Below are 21679 nucleotides of genomic sequence, written 5' to 3'. Positions count from 1 at the left end.
AAAAACATATTTGTTTGCTATCTTTTACATGAATGCCTATTTTGTAGAAAATCACGTAGAATTTAGGAGATACATAGTAAATCAAATGTATGTAATATTTTGAAACCATCAAGTAAACTACAACTTTGATTTTTTTTTTAATATGAAAGAATGAAAATGAGAAATGATTGATGTAAATGTTCTGAGCCTTTGAGTAATACGTGGGCTGCCATTTAGCTCAGGGTCTGTCCTGACCTGCAACTGCTAAGTCACTTCAGTCATGTCCGACTCTGTGACCCCATAGAAGGCAGCCCACCAGGCTCCCCCATCCCTGGGACTCTCCAGGCAAGAATACTGGAGTGGGTTGCCATTTCCTTCTCCAATGCAGGAAAGTGAAAAGTGAAAGGGAAGTCGCTCGGTCGTGCCCGACTCGAGCGACCCCATGGACTGCAGCCTACCAGGCTCCTCCATCCATGGGATTTTCCAGGCAAAAGTACTGGAGTGGGGTGCCATTGCCTCCTCCGGTGCCACCTGGGGAGCCCTTTTATAAAAATTGAATGAAAGTTAAAGTGAAGTCGCTCAGTCGACTCTTTGCAACCCCATGGACTATAGATTACCAGGCTCTTCTGTCCATGGGATTTTCCAGGCAAGGGTACCAGAGTGGGTTGCCATATCTAGTAGTACTCAATATTCACAACGGTGGAGCCATGGTCCATTGCATGTTAGTTGCTCGGTTGTATCTGACTTTTTGTGACCCCATGGACTGTAGCCCATCAGGCTCCTCTGTCCATGGAATTTTCCAAGCAAGAATACTGGAATGGGTTGCCATTCCCTTCTCTGGGCAATCTTCCTGACCCAGGGATCAAACCTGGGTCTCCTGTATTACAGGCGGATTCTTTCTGATGAGCCACCAGGGAAGCCCTGATGGTCCATTAGAGGCTATATTGATTGGCTAGGACTTTCATAACAAACCACGACAGACTGGATGCCTGAGACAGCAAAAATGTATTGTCTCACAGTCTGGAGGCTAGAAGTTCAAGATCAGAGTGTTGGCCATGTTGGTCTCTCCTGTGGCCCCTCCCTTTGGCTTGTACATGACCATCTTCCCCCTGTGTCTTCATGAGGTCTTCTCTCTGTATATGTCTGTGATCAAATTTCCTCTTCTTCTAAGGGCATGAGTCATATTGCATTAGGACCCACCTGAGTGACCTTATTTTAACTTAATTACCTTTTTAAAGACTCTATTTCCAAATACAGTGAACTCTGAGGTACTGGGGAGTTAGGATTTCAACACAGGAATTTTGAAGAGACACAACTCAGCCCATAACAGAAAAAATGATCCAGGAATCAAGAGGAAACTAGATTCCTCGAATGGACAGGAACACACCAAAAGAGCTAGATAAGCAAACTAGTCAGAAACCCACCCTTGGATGTGTCTTGTCCCTGAAGGGATTAGGTCCAAAAGTTAAGAAGAAGATCTGAATAGTCACCCAGACAGTACTGTCCAAATGGGAAAAATGCTTCATAGCTATAGCTCATACATACTTAAGAGGATAAAACTTGGCTGAAATTCATGCTTCCTTCCCCTAATGTAGCCTTAGATCATTATTTGGTCCTCTTCAATTATGTGAGAGTTCAAACAGGAAGATATATGTAATAGATTTGATGTTGGAAATTAACAAGCCCAAGTCCTTCTCTCGGCCTTTTACAGGATGTCACTTGATTATGTATGTGGTCAAGAACCAATTCTAGTGATAGCTCCCAAATTGTTAACATATTTGTTTTCAGAAAGAAATATAGCATGGTTTGTCTAAAAAAAAGCAAAATAGAGATTAATCCTAAAATTCAGAAATCTGTGGATTGTTTTATTTAATTCTTAAATGAACTGGTTATTTTAACTTTCAGTACTCAGTTTTCATGTCTTTAAAAATATTTGTCAACTTGTGCTACATGAAGTATGTTTACCTTTATAATTAAAAAGAAAACTTTTAAACAATTAGCACATCTTTCTAAATGTTCCTTTTGGGGAAAAAACAGTTTTTAGATTTGTTGTTTTAATTTGCCCATTTTTACTTCCTCTAATTAAATAAATCTGATCCTTAAACAGAATAAAATAAATTTTTGCAGGATGAATCACATGTTCCCATTTTAACTTCAGAGGAGTGTCTATAAGGGGAAACATTGGGAGGACATAAGCAATGAAAACTCTTTCTGCAATATCTCTCTTCTGGCCAATTGAAAAGAAACCTTGAAAGATGAAAGCAGTCCATCAAGTACTGTAATTAGCATGAGGCAGGCACTAAAACCTTACAGCTATCTCACAGGAAAATTTTACTTTTAAAAAACTGACTTTGCAGTTTTCCACACAATGGGGAAAACTTTGTTACATGCATATATTTGAGGAAGATCTGTATCTTAATATATGAAAACTTTTACAGTCAAATCAATAAAAAAGAGACAACCCAATAAAAAAATGAACAAAGCCTTGCAAAGTTTACAAAAGGAAATATACAAATGGCCAATAAGCACATAATAATAGAGTTAATTAACATCATTAATTATCAAATAAGTGCAAATTAAAATCACAATGATTTACCATTTCACACACACCAGAAAAGCTAAAGTTAAAAAGAATGAGTATACCTGAATGGCCAGGATGAGAACAACTAGAACTCTCGAACCATTGGTGGTATGAAATGTATGCAACCACTTTGAAACTGTTGTGACTGCGTGCTAAGTCACTTCAGTCGCGTCCAACTCTTTGTCACGCTATAGACTCTGTCCTTTGGGATTCTCCAGGCAAGATTACTGGAGTGGGTTGCCCTGCCCTTCTCCAGAGGATCTTCCATCCAAGGATGGAACCTCTGTCTGTGTCTCTCATCTCCTGCATTGGCAAGCGGGTTCTTTACCACTAGTGCTACCTGGAAAGCCCATAGGTGAAATTGAAACTGGCAATTTCTTTTTAAATATATGCCTCTCTTATGCACTTCTAATCCTAGTTATTTACCCAGGAAAGATGAAAAGTCTTATCTGTAAAAGACTTGCACAATGTTTATAGTAGCTTCATTCAATAGCTCCACACTGGAAGCAACCCAAATGTTCAACAAGAGAAAGGAAAAATAAATGGCAGAGTATATTCAGACAATACAATACTACACAGAATAACAAAGAATGACTACTAATAACATAACATTGGATGTATCTCAGAAACAGTGCCCTAGTCAAAAGAATAGTGCAGATACCGGCATTGCATCTTGTTTGATTCCATTTATATGAAGCTCAAGAACAAGCTAAACCAAGCAGTGGAGGGAGACATCAGAATGGTGGTGTCTACAGGGTAAAATTTGACTGATAGAGGGCAATATACGTTCTAGGGTGGTAGTTACGCAGATGTATAATTTTTATCAAAATTCACTGGAAACTTAAGAACTGTGACTTTCATGGTATATCTATTTCACTTCCATAAAGATGTTAGCAAGAGTTGTGAAACAAAACTGACTTTGCAGTTTTCCAATATTTCATGCATACCCCCTTGCACACTTGGTCTGCGACTTGGCTGCCTAGCTGACCGGCTGCTCACATGCCCCCTATAGGTCGTGACACCCTTCCAGGAAGGTCAAGCAGTAAAAACACTAGTGAGCCCACCCCCACGCTGGGCCTTTCTGTTTTGCAAGGCCTTACAGAATGCGACATGTCAGAGAGATAAAAATCTACAAGACCCTCTTTAAGAGCCATTAGCTCCAAGTGCTCTCAGCCAAACATAACACGGTGAAAAGGAAAGAATGGGGTCTGTGGAGCCAATCAGACCAGAGTCAAGTCCAGCGCAGGCATTCACCAACTGTGAGCAGGCCACCAAGCATTTCTGAACCTGTTTCTTCTCTTGTAGAACCGATTATTCTATAGGATCAGAGACCACGTTAATAATAGATCTAGATTAAGCCTTGCACATAGTAGGCCCTCATTGAAGTAAAGCTACCACTGGCCAATCAGCTCCCTGAAAGTAGGCAGGGGAGTCTGGCACATAGTCAGGTTCAATAAATATTTAATAAATGAGTGAATGTTTATGTGTTAGTCACTCAGTTCTGTCTGACTCTTTGCAACCCCATAGACTGTAGCTTGCCAGGCTCCTCTGTCCGTGGAATTCTCCAGGCAAGAATACTGGAGTGGGCTGCCATTCCCTTCTCTCCAGGGGATCTTCCCAACCCAGGGATCGACCCTGGGTCTCCTTCATTGCAGGCAGATTCTTTACTGTCTGAGCCACCAGGGAAGCCCAAATGAGTGAATAGTCTGAGAAATTTCTATTTTCTCTAATTCCTATAAGTAAATAACAAGGGATGTACCCAAGAAGCAGCAGGATGGGTGATCAAACAGGAAGTATATTTGCCAATATATTGTCCTATCTCGCATACCTCCTGTTCCTTGGGTCAGATTATTTCAGAACTCAGAACTTGCCTGATTTAGGGAACATAATATCATGCATACACCATACATATGTAACTCATCTAGTAGATTGGACAACACTCCAGATCAAACATATTAACATTTCCACAGCAAAACTTATAAATATTCACATAAAATGGAATAAAGATAAAAATAGCCTTATATAGTTTCATGTTCATTTTGGCCACCAAAGAAATTATTTTTAAAACAATAATAATAGAGCTATTAGGATTGCAGAGTTGATGGAGACCCTGTAATGGCTAACATTCAGGAAGTACTTACAGTGCACCAGGCATTCTGGCCTAAACGTTCTGTATACATTAACTTTCTAAAACTTTTTATTTTGTATTGGGTATAGTCGATTAAAAATGTTGTGAGAGTTTCAGATGAACAGCAAAGCGTCTCAGTCATACATATACCATATCGATTCTCCCCCAAACCCTCCCCCCATAGAGGCTGCCACATAATATCGAGCATAGGTCCCTCTGCTAGCCAGTAGCACCTTGTTGGTTATCCATTTTAAATACAGCCGTGTGTACATGTTGATCCTAAACTTCCTAACCATCTCTCCTTCCCCCCCATACTTTCCCCCTGGCAACCAGACCCCCATTAACGCCTCACGACAACCCTTATGAAGTAGGTACTATTTTTACCACTGTTTTCATTTTAAAGGCAAGGAAACTGAGGCACAGACAGGATAAGTACTCGCCCAGGGTCAAACACTTCACCCCGGAATCTGTATTCTTAGTCATGCATCTATACTGCTTCAATCTTCCCTTTCGTCAGAGCATGCAACATCATACCTCCAAATTTAAAACTATTAAATAAAATTGGTTCAGGCCCTGGGTTTCCTACCCTTTTAATGCTTCCGCCACTTGGAAAACTCTAAAGCTTGCTGGAAAGAGTGACTTTAAAAGATCTGCCCTCTTTAACAGACTCAAAAAAGATATTATCTGCCTGAGACAACCATAAGCAAGAAACTCTTTTTTTTTTCATTTTTTTTTTTTTAATTTCAAACAGATTACTAATAGAAGAGCACATTCACAAAAGGTTTAACTAGCAGTGTGAGTGACAAAAGAAAAGCCAGCAGCCTACAAAAGCAGAATAACACTCTTTCAGCACCACCAGGTCATTAAAAAAATACATTCAAATTTATGGGTAGTCCAGCCACCTTATCAAACGAAAACAATATAAAAAGCTCACAGCTCTGAGGTGGAAAGAGGAGAACCTACTCCTCAGAAAAGAGGAAAACTCATACATCAATCACATAGCTGGCCCAACGTTAACAACTTCTAAACAGTGAAGGTGAAAGAACATTTGTTCACCAAAAGGTCACTTTCTCCATTGAGGGGGAAGGTTTAGGGGCACACGCTGGAAAGTTTGCCTCAGTGTGCATGTTATTTTACCCTTGGGCACCATTTGCTTATGCAACAAGGTTGGTGGTGGAGCAATTAGTCTGGCAGCTAATTGCTGTCATTGTACTGAAAGCTTTCAGGAAATGATCCCAATCTAGAAGAATGATGCTTCAATGCTGGGTTTGCTTCTCATGGAAAATACCAAGCACAGAGGATGCTCCCTTGGGAGTACACACTTGCCCTCAGTCAATCAGTATTTACCAAGTGTCTATAAAGTACTTACACTACAATCTGTGCTTGGGAACACTAGTTAAACCCAGTTTCCTCCCCACAAATAATTTAACATCTTAATTGGGGGGAATTTAAAAATGTAATCACATCAGAAACGGAAAATATATACAAATGCAAGAGCTGGCAAAATGTCTTGAGTGTTTCTATTTCTCTTTCTCTGTTTGATACACAATTCAAGTTACAACCTTTATTCCAACTGACTGAACTCTCAGAAGATACCTGAACCTACTTAGGTCAAGTATTTCCAAACTACCCAACACATAATCAGTAGTAATCTATATATATGCATGGATGCTTAGTGTGCATGCTAAGTCGCTTTAGTCGTGTCTGACTCTTTGCAACCTTATAGACTTAGCCCGCCAGCCTCCTTGTCCATGGGATTCTCCAGGTAGGAATACTGGTGTGGGTTGCCCCCCTCCAGAGGATCTTCCAAACCCAGGGATCGAACTTGAGTCTCTTAAGTTTCCTGCATTGGCAGGCAGGTTCTCTACCACTAGCTCCACCTGGGAAGCCTACTTCACATATATGCTGCTGCCGCTGTTAAGTCGTGTCAGTCATGTCCGACTCTGTGCGACCCCATAGACGGCAGCCCACCAGGCTCCCCTGTCCCTGGGATTCTCCAGGCAAGAACACTGGAGGGGGTTGCCATTTCCTTCTCCAATGCATGAAAGTGAAAAGTGAAAGTGAAGTCGTTCAGTCGTGTCCGACTCTTCACGACCCCATGGACTGCAGCCTACCAGGCTCCTCCGTCCATGGGATTTTCCAGGCAAGAGTACTGGAGTGGGGTGCCATTGCCATCTCCAACTTCATATATATAGGGCAGAGCAAATAGAAGCACAGGTCTCACTCAGTGAATAGTTGTTGAAGTAAATTGAAATCCTGCTCAATTATACCAAACCTAGAAGATTTTGTTCACAAATCTGAGAATGATTCACTAACCACCAGTGACTATGCTTTTGGGTTTAGAGAAACATTCTCCTCAGCCCAACCTACATTCATTCCTGTAGGAAAGCTTTTAACTGCAAGGCATAACTTCCTAAATAAACCTTTGCTGTCCACAAAATGCTAATATGCTACTGTTTAAGGTAACTTGTTTTTTAATACTGACCTGGCTCTAAATATAATTCCATCCAAAATTCTCATTTGTCTTATACATGTTTTACAGTAAAGGGAAGAAAGGTAGTGAAACATAAAGAAAGTTAAGCTGAGTACTGCAGCCACAAAATTAAAAGACGCTTGCTCCTCAGAAGGAATCCCATGACAAACCTAGACAGCGAATTAAAAAGCAGAGATTTCAGTTTGCTGACAAAGGTACATTTTCCATGCTATGGTTTTTCCAGTAGTCAGGGACAGATAGGAGAGTAAAACCATAAAGCTGAGCACCAAAGAATAGATGCTTTTGAATTGTGGTGCTGGAGAAGACTCTTGAGAGTCCCTCAGACTTCAAGGAGATCAAACCTGTCAATCCTAAAGAAAATCAACCCTGAAAATTCATTGGAAGGACTGAAGCTGAAGCTCCAATACTTTGGCCACCTGATACAAAGAGCCAACCCACTGGAAAAGACTCTGATGCTGGGAAAGATTGAAGGCAAAAGGAAAAGAGGGTGGCAGAGGATGAGATTGTTAGCATCACGGACTCAATGGACATGAGTTTGAGCAAACTCCAAAAGATAGGGAAGGACAGGGAAGCCTGGGTGTATTAAAGTCCATGGAGTCGCAAGGAGTCAGACACGACTTAGCAACTGAACAGCAACAACAAAACTGGATAAGAAAGCAAACGTGAGTTGAGCTGAGGAGGAGGAAGCTGCCAGCCCTCCATTTCAAGCCCTACCTTGTGCCAGGAGGACAACTTCTGTTTGAAGGAGTTCAGGCTCCTGCAGCTCAGGATGACTGAAGTAAAGAAAGTTTCCTTATCCTTCCTTGAAGTGACCAGCCCTACTTCACTGTTTATACTGTGTGTGCTTAGTCGCTCCGCCATGCCCCACTCTGTGAGACCCCATGTACTGTAGCCCACTAGGGTCCTCTGTCCGTGGGATTTTTCAGGCAACAATACTGGAGTGGGTTACCATTTCCTTCTCCAGGGTTTTTTCCTGACCCAGGGTTGAACCCAAGTCTCCTGTGTCTCCTGCACTGCAGGCAGATTCTTTACCTGCTGAGTCATCAGGGAAGCCCACTGTTTCTCATGCAAAGCCAGTTAGATACAAATACACTGATCTGAAATGTCAGACCATGAACCACAAGTTCTTACAATATGGTAGAGCACTTATTCAGCACTAATACATAATTTAAATGCCAAAGCCTTTGACTGTGTGGATCACAATAAACTGTGGAAAATTCTTCAAGAGATGGGAATACCAGACCACCTGACCTGCCTCTTGAGAAACCTATATGCAGGTCAGGAAGCAACAGTTAGAACTGGACATGGAACAACAGACTGGTTCCAAAAAGGAAAAGGCGTACGTCAAGGCTGTATATTGTCACCATGCTTATTTAACGTATATGCAGAGTACATCATGAGGAACGCTGGGCTAGATGAAGCACAAGCTGGAATCAAGCTTGCTGGGAGAAATATCAATAACCTCAGATATGCAGACGACACCGCCTTTATGGCAGAAAGTGAAGAAGAACTAAAGAGCCTCTTGATGAAAGTGAAAAAGGAGAGTGAAAAAGTTGGCTTAAAGTTCAACATTCAGAAAATGAAGATTATGGCATCCGGCCCCATCATTTCATGGCAAATAGATGGGGAAACAGTGGAATCAATGTCAGATTTTATTTTGGGGGGCTCCAAAATCACTTCAAATGGTGACTGCAGCCATGAAATTAAAAGGCTTACTCCATGGAAGGAAAGTTATGACCAACCTAGACGGCATATTAAAAAGCAGAGACATTACTTTGCCAACAAAGGTCTGTCTAGTCAAGGCTATGGTTTTTCCAGTAGTCGTGTATGGATATGAGAGTTGGACTATAAAGAAAGCTGAGCACTGAAGAATTGATGCTTTTGAACTGTGGTGTTGGAGAAGACTCTTGAGAGTCCCTTGAACTGCAAGGAGATCTAACCAGTCCATCCTAAAGGAGATCAGTCCTGGGTGTTCATTGGTGTTCATTGGATGCTGAAGCTGAAACTCCAATACTTTGACCACCTGATGCGAAGAAATGACTCATTTGAAGACCCTGATGCTGGGAAAGATTGAAGGCAGGAGGAAACAGGGACGACAGAGGATGAGGTGGTTGGATGGTATCACCGACTCAATGGACATAAGTTTGGGTAAACTCCAGGAGATGGTGATGGACAGGGAGGCCTGGCATGCTGCAGTCCATGGAGTCACAAATAGTCAGACACGACTGAGTGACTAAACTGAACTGAAATGTATTTTTTAATATTCATAAACTATAACCAAATTCTCATCACATCTCATCTTTGTCTATAAGTCAGATATGACCTGAAGTTAACCAAACCTTTAAGGGGGTAAGTAAAAAGTGCCCAAGAGTCCATCCTATGTCCAATTAAAAAAAAAAGTCTAATTCCTCTCACCTTCCTACTTTTTTTAGTCTACTTCCCTTGGGTTCCTCCCCTTCCCTTAGTCAGTTACAGTCAGTCCTCCTATCTGTGGGTTGGTAGGGCTAACTGTACTGTAGTTAGTTATTTTATATAAGAAACTTGAGCATCCTTGGATTTTGGTATCTATGCAGTGGGGGGAGGGGGGCAGTCCTGGACCAATGTACATTTAAGGGACAACTACACCATCATAATTCAATAAATGTTACAAGGAGTCTATTATATGTCTGTTGGGCAGTGGGGATGCTGTGTAAACAAAACAGATGCAACTGTTCCTACCTTCCTGTCTGGTGACAACAACAAGCTTCAAACAAGGACATTTACACCCAGAGGCTTAAAATCAGTCCTCATAGGAAAAGCAAGCTATGGTGGAATGTTCAGTTCAGTGTAGTCACTCAGTTGTGTCCGACTCTTTGCAATCCCATGAACTGCAGCACGCCAGGCCTCCCTGTCCATCACCAACTCCCGGAGTTTACTCAAACTCATGCCCATTGAGTCCGTGATGCCATCCAACCATCTCATCCTCTGTCATCCCCTTCTCCTCCTGCCTTCAATCTTTCCCAGCATCAGGGTCTTTTCAAATGAGTCAGCTCTTCGCATCAGGTGGTCAAACTATTGGAGTTTCAGCTTCAACATCAGTCCTTCCAAAGAACACCCAGCACTGAAGGATGGACTGGTTGGATCTCCTTGGTGGAATGATTTTCCCACTAAAAGGAATTATTCCATTCACTTGAGAATGTCAAAGTGGTTTCCAATAACAAACAGCAATGAGACACATCAAAGGCAGTGTACCAAACACGCTGCTCTGACAACAACACAAGCAAATAATTGTCATCATTGTGGATGATATTTTAAATTTTTCACTGGAGTATAGCTGATTTACAGTGTTGTGTTAGTTTCAGGTTTTCAGCAAAGTAAATCATTATACATATATGTGCATGCATGTATATGTGCATGCTCTGTTATGTCTGGCTCTTTGCGACCCCATGGATTGTATCCCACCCAGTTCCTCTGTTGATGGAATTTTCCAGGCAATAATAGTGGAGTGGGTTGCCATTTCCTACTCCAGGGGATGTTCCTGACCCAGGGATTGAACCCACGTCTCTTGTGTCTCCTACATTGGGCAGCTGATTCTTTACCACTGTACCACCTGGAAAGCCCATACATACACATATATGCACTTTAAATACAAATAACCTTGCCTGAGAGGAGCTGCTGAATTATGGTCCTGAACTGCAAACCTCATACTAAGTCCCTGCCTTCACTGTCCTTCTCTTATTCCTATATTCCTTCTCCACGCCCCCTTGCCCCAGGTGTTATAGAAGCTACTAAGATCCAACCAGTCCATTCTAAAGATCAGTCCTGGGTGTTCTTTGGAAGGAATGATGCTAAAGCTGAAACTCCAGTACTTTGGCCACCTCATGCGAAGAGTTGACTCACTGGAAAAGACTCTGATGCTGGGAGGGATTGGGGGCAGGAGGAGAAGGGGACAACAGAGGATGAGATGGCTGGATAGCATCACTGACTCGATGGATATGAGTTTGAGTGAACTCCAGGAGTTGGTGATGGACAGGGAGGCCTGGCGTGCTGCGATTCATGGGGTCACAAAGAGTCGGACATGACTGAGCGACTGAACTGAACTGACTAAGTCAGCAACCTAATGCCAGGTCATTCTGAACTCATACACTGCATGTTTAGGTCTAGTTCTCTGTAACAATCTCCTCTTCAGCTGGTTGTGATCATCTCATATGAAACTGAGCATGACTTGAGTTAATTACAATCAAAACCAAAGCATAGTAAGAAGCTGGTAAAATCCCTTTAACAAGGAAACACAACATTGTAAATCAACTATACTTCAATAATAAAAAAGAAGCAGAGGGCACTCCTGTATACTGCAGGATATTTAGCAGCATCTTTGGCCTCTACCCACTAAATGCCAATGCTCTAGGGTGTCTACAGATTTTGACACAAATGAAACATCTTGCTGTTGTTGAATGGGAAGAACATCCACCTTTGCAAGACTCTGGCTATAGTAGTAAAAGAAACCCAAGGCAATGAACAGCCTGGGAGTGGCGGGAAGCAAATGAATTACAGGTGAGAGCTGATCCTCAGGGCAGGTGGCAGGAGCCTGGGGAGCCAGAACCTTCAGGAGTCGTCACAATGGACCAGCTTCAACACTTTAACACTCATACGTCATTTTTCACTAAAATGGTCCTTCCCAATGTGATTGTCCATCTTCTTCACTAGATTGCTCTCCAAATGCCTCTGGCTGTTTTAAAGATCAAATGTCTTCTCAAAGGGCAAAGAGTTGCTATATTAAGAGTGCTCAAGAGAATGAGACACAGGCATGTTGAGAGAATATGTTGAGAATAGAAAGCAAAACTTTCCACGATGAGCATTTTGAAAGGGACAACACTTATGTGAACATGCAAGTTTTAACATACTTGCTTGCACGTCAGTTTAATTACTTGATAGTCATAACACCATTCCTTGCATTTACCCTAAGGAAATGCACAAAAAATAGGACACCAGACAATTCTATGAATGAAAAGGATAGAAAACAAAAGGATATGAAATAATTATAGATTTCTACAATATACTGAAAAATGCTTAGACTTTGGAAATCAGGTAGAGCGGGTTCAAATCCTGACACTGTCTCTTACTAAGCATGCAACATCAGGCGATTTTCTTAAATTATCTGAGAGAGTTTACTAATGTAAAATGGAAATAAAAAATACCTACCTCTTGAAATCACTGTGATGATTAGTAGCGTAATACATTTAAGTACTAGCATGCCAGGTGGCTCAGTGGTAAAAAGAATGCCTGCCAATGCAAGAGACACAGGAGACATGGGTTTAATCCCTGGGTCGGGAAGATCCACTGGAGAAGGAAATGGCAACCCACTCCAATATTCTTGCTTGGAAAATCCCATGGACATAGGAGCCTGGCAGGCTATAGTCCATAGGGTTGCAGAGTTGGACATGACTGAGCATGCACGCAAAAATAATGCCTAACTCTATACTCAGAAGAAGCTGTATATAAAAGGACTACATGTGTGCATGCTAAGTAGCTTCAGTCATGTCTGGCTTTTTCCAACACTACAGAGGATAGACCACAAGTCCATGGGATTCTCCAGGCAAGAAAACAGGAGTGGGTTGCCATTTCCTTCTCCAGGGGATCTTCTCGATCCAGGGATTATATAAAAGATCTATATCTCACAAAAGAACTAGAATGCTATTCTAACCCCAACAATGATGTAAACTGAGAAGGCAGGCTGAAAATATTTCTCTTTTCATTCAGCAAAGAGTACTGAGTGCTGGTTCCTCTACTAGGGGTAGAACAGTGAACAAGATTGAGGATTTTACTACAATGAAGTCTTCAAAATACCTGCAGCTCATGGATCCCTATAGAAAAGAGAAGAGTATAATAGCAGGTCTAAGAAATAATGTATTTCAAATTCATGGCATCTGTCTTTCCTGGAAAAACTGGCCTTAATTATATTTATATAATTAATATCTTTTTACATTCTTTCAGTTTAGTCGCTCAGTCATGTCTGATTCTTTGTGACCCCATGGACTGCAGCATGCCAGGCCTCCCTGTCCATCACCAACTCTCCGAGTTTACTCAAACTCATGTTCATTGAGTCGGTGATACTATCCAACCATCTCATCCTCTGTTGCCCTATTCTCCTCCTGCCTTCAATCTGTACCAGCATCAGGGTCTTTTCAAAGGAATCATTTCTTCACATCAGGTAGCCAAAGTATTGAAGTTCCAGCTTCAGCATCAGTTCTTCCAATTAATATTCAGAGCTGATTTAGTTGCAAGAAACAGAATCCAACTCTGAGTAATACCAGCAAAAGAGAATTCATTTCAAGGTGCGGTGTGGCTCAGAGAACCAGAGGCCTGAAGAAGCAGAATCAGGAAGGGCAGGGACCAGAGACATCCCAGAGTTTTCCTGTATCAACAGAGCTGCCACATGGATGATTCTGCTCCAGTTATTTTGTTAGTTTAGCCTCCATTCTTGCATCTTCCCTCTCAGGCCCCAAAGCCCCAGAAGAGTCTAAAAGCCTATTTTAGGACACATATCAACCCCTCAGCTAAGGAAGATCAAATCTCCTTCAATTATAATCTCAGCAAGATTGTCCAAATAGCAGAGGCCATTCACCAAAAGGAAATTGGAATAGTATTACTGAAAGATGGTGACCAAAATAAAACATACAGCAATAGTAATAATAATTACAACAGAAACTAGCTTTTAATGAGCACTTATGTAGTATTGGGGCTTCCCTGGTGGCTGAGATGGCAAAGAATCTGCTGGCAATGCAGGAGACCTGGGTTCGATCCCTGGGTCAGGAAGATCCCCTGGAAAAGGGAATGGGAATCCACTCCAGCATCTTGCCTGGAGAATTACATGGACAGAGGAGCCAAGCGGGCTACAGTCCTTGGGGTCACAACGAGTTAGACGCTACTTAGTGATTAACATTTTTTATTGTATGTAGTATTAGGTACTATGTTAAGCATCCTATTGGACTATTTCCACAATCCCACAAGGTAGAAAGTATTATTACTTTTAAAGATTAACAAACTGAGCTCAGATGTGTTAAATGATATACCATGTGTCACACAGCTAGAAAACTGAAACCTATTCTGATACCAAAAATGTGCTGAATTGCTGTTCTATTTTGCCTCTTTTCTTAACTTTGGACAGTAAATAACCAAGTGCTCAATACTCAAAACTTTGATATTAAAAAAAAAAAACAAACTCCTATATGGTGATAAGTACATTTGGTGTTGGCAGCGAATGATAATCTAGCTACAGAATGGGAAGCAGCAACCACAGAGCTTATAAATGAAACATAGAAACCCAGAATCATGTTTTGCAAAAAAGGCAAATGGCAATTCATTGAGTACAGATATGTTCCTCATCTCTCTGTAGCTTAGAAACTGTTAACCTTGACAGTGAACAAGTGACTTACTGCAAATTGGATTTCAACCACCAGCATGAGCAGGCTTTCAATCAAATGTCTGTGGAGTAGTCAAGTTCAGCAAAAAACTGAGAGTATACAAATATCGTCTGTCACGTTAGTTTTACCTTTACGATGACTTCTCTGTTGCTGAATTGATAGAATGAAAGTTGAAATATCCTCTATTTGCAAAATTTGAAATAAACTAAAGAATATGTCTATGCTGTACTTTTCAAAAATTTAAATAATCTCATCCATAGCTTGAATAGTGCTAATAAATAAGAGTCAATGTACAGAACTGGGGGACCAGCCACCTTTCCTCCAGTGCCCATCCATGAGCAGTGTGCCCATGGGTCCTGTGAGACAGTCACAGACCCAATCCTGGATGCAGTGTGGGTGATGGGACAGAGCCCCGGCAAGGACCAGATGGCCTCCGTACAAGTCTCAGGGCACCTCTGCGTGTCTTCACCTGTACCTGTTTTCAATAAATAGCCAGCTCCACGGCTTTCTCTAAGGACTAGATAAATAGCACTGTAAATTGCTTGGAACCAGGTTCTCTTCGGGTGGTTCCCTAGAAGCAGAGTGTGAGGTAGGGTTTCTTGTGAATGTGATTTTTTAATAAAAGAGGAAGAGAAGCAGAATAGAGCAAAGTAAGAAAACTGAACAAGGATGTGGTCTCCTCTGGAAATTGCTTTAGCCTGATCCATGGGAAGATCTGGAGCAAGTGTACTACAGAGGCAGGGGGTTGGTCGTTAGCCACTGGATAGAGTTCTATGAAGAGGGTAGCAGGAAGCATTAACGATCAGTCCTCAGGTAAAAGGAGTTGAGCAGAGAACCAACAGCATCTATTCACATGCTTGTGTGGCACATGGTTAAGTGCTTGATAAATATTAGCTCTTATCTTATCCTCAACCTAGCAAATATTTATTGAGCCCAGAAGCCTTGTTAGGCAACGAAGGTATGAAGATGAATAATGTATAGCTCCTGTCCTGGAAGCATTCACAGTCCAGCTGGAAAGACAGGTGAACACTGGACTATAAAAAATGCAACGAGAAGTAGGAGAAATTATCTTTAGAGCCTCTTCTCACCCACCCCCACCTTTCTTTGAATGACCTCCTTTCATCCAATCTAAGGGCCCACGGTCTTTTCTTTGCTAGCCATCTCTCCCCTGGCAACACTCAATGTCCAGATCTATATTTCAGAAATCTTTTTGTTTTCTTTTCAACACCTAGCACAGATATGTGTATGATAATGGCAGTGGTTTAGTCAATAAACCAAAGCAGTGCTTTCAAATCACATTAGTGAGCATGAAATCAATAAAGTGCATCCTACAACGTGTATTTTTAAAAGTATAAGGAGACTAGAGCATAATAGAGGGAAAAAAATATCAGAATGTGTCCTAGTGGTAAGTAAGGCAAGGGTAATATAACTATGGTCTTTGAATGTATACATTTATATATATGTATCTGTATATGTGTATGTATTAATAGACATTTTTCCCTTCCTGCTTTCAGGGTAAATGTTTTTCTTAAAATGGATAACCACCACCAACATTTGAGAAACACTAGCCAAACTAAACCTGGCTATTAGTGTGCTAAGGTAGCATTTCACTCAGATAACACAGTCCCAAATAGGTCACAATACAATTTCAGAATGAAAGTATGAAATCTGAGGTAGCAATTTCAAATAATGTTGCAAAACAAAGGGTAAATATTTTGGTTAGCTGTGTCTTCCATCACCCCTCCTGTTAATCAACCTGCTTTTTCTATAAGGTTTTTGAACGTCTTACCAAGTTCAGAGCTGTGTACTGAGCATACAACAAACAGAAAGACATGGGCCATTTAGGAGTTTATAATTTCACAAATACAAGTTGACAATTTTAGTTAAGTGTGGTAAATGCTATAACAGAAGCATGCAGCTGCTAGAACATGAATTTAAAACCTGCCTAGCACAAGGTGTCTATTCTGGTCAGCGTGAGGGACAGCTGGTGGCTGCCCTCAGGGGCCTTACAGTCTTATTTGGAAGATATAATACATGGAAAGAGATAAAAATACAATAACACACAAGTATTTTTTGAAGCAGGGAGGGGATTTTGATTTTTTTAAACTCCAGAAAGACAAAGGAGAAGTGCAAAACCAGGAGACTAGCTTGATTCTGGAAAGCTAGCCTGGGCCACAGATTCATGAGCAGTGGCCAGAGAAATGCAATTAAGCACAGGTATTGCTGTTTAGCCTGGAACACAATTAACACAGGCACTTATACCAGATTGCCGATGAGTGGGTCACTCCTCTGACCATTCCTTATAAGCAGCAAGAATGTAATTAACAAGGATCTGCTTCACACTAGATTTACCTAATCTAAGAAAAATCAGCACAAATCTGATGAAAATGACAAGACCTTGAAAACCCATTTCCTGTGATTGGCAATGAGTGGTGAAACCAAGAATGTAATACCTATCTTAGTCCATTCAGATAGCTCTAACAAAAATATCATAGAATAGGTGCTTTAAACAACGAACATTTCTTTCTCACAGTTCTGGGATGTCCAAAATCTAGGTTTCTGGAGATTCAGTGTTTGGTGTTTCTCAGTTTATAGACTATTTGCTCATTGAGCCCTCACTGGTAGGAGAAGCAAGGAAGCTCTCTGGGGCCCTTCTATAAGGGCCCTAACCCCATTCATGAAGGCTTGGCCTTTATGACCTAGTCACCTCCTAAAGACTTCATCTTCAAATACCATCATGCTGGCGAGTAGGTTTCAATCTGTGAATCTGGGGGAAGACATATTCAGTCTGTTGCATTCCTCCCTTGACCTACCTAAATCCATATCTTTCCAGCATGCAGAATACATTCAATCCATCCAAGAGCCCCCAAAGTTTTAACTTGTTGCAGTATCAACTTTAAGGTCTAAGTCCAGGCTCTCATCTAAACATCATCTAAATCATATACGGGTAAGACTCGAGGTATGAGTCATCCTGAGCAAATTCCTCCCCAGCTGCGAACCTGTGAAACCAAACATGCTATGCACTTCCAAAAGACAATAGTGGGACAGGGATAGGAGAGACATTCCAATTCCAAAAGGGAGAAACAAGAAAGGAGCAACAGCCTCACATACATCCAGAACCTAATGAGGCAGATAACATTAAACCTTAAGGCTCAAGAATAATCCCCTTTGACTCAATGCTCTGCCTTCTGGGCTCATAGCATGGCAACATCACCCCTGCTGGGGGGTGCCCCCCCTCCTCCCAATGCCACCATTCTCCTGAGCTGGGGGCAGGTTCCCTGTGGCTCCAGGCAGCTCTAACCTCAAACCTACGAGGAGACTGCCATGCCCCTGAGACTGCATGCTCTTCATGCCAGTGGAGACAGCGCCATATAGATGCCACCACATTTTGCTGCCTGAATCTTTCTGGAGGTCTGGCCTTCAAGGCCCCCTGTAGCTGTACCTGGGATAGGCAAGGAGCACTGAACCAGAGGACAGGGGGCAGGGGGCACCCAGGTAGAGTCTGTGATGTGAGAGAACTCCAGCATCACACACAGGGGTCACACGGGCACAGTAGCACCCACTTTGAAACCACTCTGCCTACCCGTCTGTCCCACTGTCCCTACACTAGGGACCTGTGGCAGGATTGGCAGCTCTGATTATCTCTCAGTCACCTTCTAGGTCATTCTTCCATTGCTTTGGAGTGATTCCTGGCTTCTCTTCAGATGGGCTTCCCTGATAGCTCAGTTGATAAAGAATCCAACTGCAATGCAGGAGACCCCGGTTTGATTCCTGGGTTGGGAAGATCTGCTGAGGGGGTAGGCTACCCATTCCAGTATTCTTGGGTTTCCCCTGTGGCTCAGCTGGTAAAGAATCTGCCTGCAATGTGGGAGACCTGGGTTCGATCCCTGGGTTCGGAAGATCCCCTGGAGAAGGAAACGGCTACCCACTCCAGTATTCTGGCCTAGAGAATTCCATGGACTATATAGTCCATGGGGTCGCAAAGAGTCAGGCATGACTGAGCAACTTTTACTTTCTGTTCAGATAGCTGACCCATACTAATTTAGTCAAACAGTCACTTGGCCACATCTTCAGTGTTCTTATTTTTTTCAGTATGAATGGGCTGAGAATTTTCCAGATCTTCACGTTCTTTCTTTGCTCAACAATTCCTTCTTTAAATCATTTCTCTCAAATTTTACTATAAGCTGTCAGGAAGGGCCAAGGCTCACCTTCAACACATTGTTTAGCAATTTCTTCAGCTAAATACCCAGTGTCATTGCTCTCAAGTCCTGCTTTCAATAAAAACCACTAAAGTATTCTTGCCTTGAGAACCCCATGAACAGTATGAAAAGCCAAAATGATAGGATACTGAAAGAGGAACTCCCCAGGTCAGTAGGTGCCCAATATGCTACTGGAGACCAGTAGAGAAATAACTCCAGAAAGAATGAAGGGATGGAGCCAAAGCAAAAACAATACTCAGCTGTGGATGTGACTGCTGATAGAAGCAAGGTCCAATGCTGTAAAGAGCAATATTGCATAGGAACCTGGAATGTCAGGTCCATGAATCAAGGCAAATTGGAAGTGGTCAAACAGGAGATGGCAAGAGTGAATGTCGACATTCTAGGAATCAGCAAACTAAAATGGACTGGAATGGGTGAATTTAACTCAGATGACCATTATATCTACTACTGCGGGCAGGAATCCCTTAGAAGAAATGGAGTAGCCATCATGGTCAACAAAAGAGTCCGAAATGCAGTGCTTGGATGCAATCTGAAAAATGACAGAATGATCTCTGTTCATTTCCAAGGCAAACCATTCAATATCACAGTAATCCAAGTCTATACCCCAACCAGTAATGCTGAAGAAGCTGAAGTTGAATGGTTCTATGAAGACCTACAAGACCTTTTAGAACTAACACTCAAAAAAGATGTTCTTTTCATTATAGGGGACTGGAATGCAAAAGTAGGAAGTCAAGAAACACCTGGAGTAACAGGCAAATTTGGCCTTGGAATACAGAATGAAGCAGGGCAAAGACTAATAGAGTTTTGCCAAGAAAATACACTGGTCATAGCAAACACCCTCTTCCAATAACACAAGAGAAGACTCTATACATGGACATTACCAGATGGTCAACACGGAAATCAGATTGATTATATTCTTTGCAGCCAAAGATGGAGAAGCTCTATACAGTCAACAAAAACAAGACCAGGAGCTGACTGTGGCTCAGATCGTGAACTCCTTATTGCCAAATTCAGACTTAAATTGAAGAAAATAGGGAAAACCACTAGACCATTCAGGTATGACCTAAATCAAATCCCTTATGATTATACAGTGGAAGTGAGAAATAGATTTAAGGGCCTAGATCTGATAGATAGAGTGCCTGATGAACTATGGACGGAGGTTCATGACATTGTACAGGAGACAGGGATCAAGACCATCCCCATGGAAAAGAAATGCAAAAAAGCAAAATGGCTGTCTGGGAAGGCCTTACAAATAGCTGTGAAAAGAAGAGAAGTGAAAAGCAAAGGAGAAAAGGAAAGATATAAGCATCTGAATGCAGAGTTCCAAAGAATAGCAAGAAGAGATAAGAAAGCCTTCCTCAGCGATCAATGCAAAGAAATAGAGGAAAACAACAGAATGGGAAAGACCAGGGATCTCTTCAAGAAAATCAGAGATACCAAAGGAACATTTCATGCAAAGATGGACTCGATAAAGGACAGAAATGGTATGGACCTAACAGAAGCAGAAGATATTAATAAGAGGTGACAAGTATATGCAGAAGAACTGTACAAAAAAGATCTTCACGATCCAGATAATCACGATGGTGTGATCACTCACCTAGAGCCAGACATCCTGGAATGTGTAGTCAAATGGGCCTTAGAAAGCATCACTACAAACAAAGCTAGTAGAGGTGATGGAATTCCAGTTGAGCTATTTCAAATCCTGAAAGATGATGCTGTGAAAGTGCTACACTCAATATGCCAGCAAATTTGGAAATCTCAGCAGTGGCCACAGGACTGGAAGAGGTCAGTTTTCATTCCAATCCCAAAGAAAGGCAATGCCAAAGAATGCTCAAACTACCGCACAATTGCACTCATCTCACATGCTAGTAAAGTAATACTCAAAATTCTCCAAGCCAAGCTTCAGCAATACGTGAACCATGAACTTCCAGATGTTCAAGCTGGTTTTAGAAAAGGCAGAGGAACCAGAGATCAAATTGCCAACATCCACTGGATCATCAAAAAAGCAAGAGAGTTCCAGAAAGACATCTATTTCTGCTTTATTGACTATGCCAAAGCCTTTGACTGTGTGGATCACAATAAACTGTGGAAAATTCTGTAAGAGATGGGAATACCAGACCACCTGACCTGCCTCTTGAGAAACCTATATGCAGGTCAGGAAGCAACAGTTAGAACTGGACATGGAACAACAGACTGGTTCCAAATAGGAAAAGGAGTTCGTCAAAGCTATATATTGTCACCCTGTTTATTTAACTTATATGCAGAGTACATCATGAGGAACGTTGGGCTGGAAGAAGCACAAGCTGGAATCAAGATTGCCAAGAGAAATACCAATAACCTCAGATATGCAGATGACACCACCCTTATGGCAGAAAGTGAAGAGGAACTAAAAAGCCTCTTGATGAAAGTGAAAGTAGAGAGTGAAAAAGTTGGTTTAAACTCAACATTCAGAAAACGAAGATCATGGCATCTGGTCCCATCACTTCATGGGAAATAGATGGAGAAACAGTGGAAACACTGTCAGACTTTATTTTTTGGAGCTTCAAAATCACTGCAGATGGTGACTGCAGCCATTAAATTAAAAGACACTTACTCCTTGGAAGAAAAGTTATGACAAACCTAGACAGCATATTCAAAAGCAGAGACATTACTTTGCCAACTAAGGTCTGTCTAGTCAAGGCTATGGTTTTTCCTGTGGTCATGTATGGATGTGAGAGTTGGACTGTGAAGAAAGCTGAGCGCTGAAGAATTGATGCTTTTGAACTGTGGTGTTGGAGAAGACTCTTGAGAGTCCCTTGGACTGCAAGGAGATCCAACCAGTCCATTCTGAAGGAGATCAGTCCTGGGATTTCTTTGCAAGGAATGATGCTGAAG

At 41.8% G+C, this 21679-nt stretch overlaps 1 long non-coding RNA gene across 9 annotated transcripts in view; it reads right to left on the bottom strand.

The window, feature by feature from the left end:
• Nucleotides 1-21679, bottom strand: part of LOC129638614 (uncharacterized) — a 107163-nt gene that overhangs the window by 77959 nt on the left and 7525 nt on the right. The window contains exon 2 of one of the 9 annotated variants that reach the window (XR_008707935.1): nucleotides 12364-12444. The exons of the other annotated variants lie outside the window; for them this stretch is intronic. This is a non-coding gene — a long non-coding RNA (uncharacterized LOC129638614). The remainder of the gene's footprint in view (nucleotides 1-12363; nucleotides 12445-21679) is intronic. 9 annotated transcript variants of the gene reach the window in all.

This window comes from Bubalus kerabau, chromosome 1 (genome assembly GCF_029407905.1).
Source record: "Bubalus kerabau isolate K-KA32 ecotype Philippines breed swamp buffalo chromosome 1, PCC_UOA_SB_1v2, whole genome shotgun sequence".
NCBI lineage: Eukaryota > Metazoa > Chordata > Mammalia > Artiodactyla > Bovidae > Bubalus > Bubalus kerabau.
Note: the sequence above shows the minus strand (reverse complement) of the source record. Positions and strands in the feature narration are given on the sequence as shown.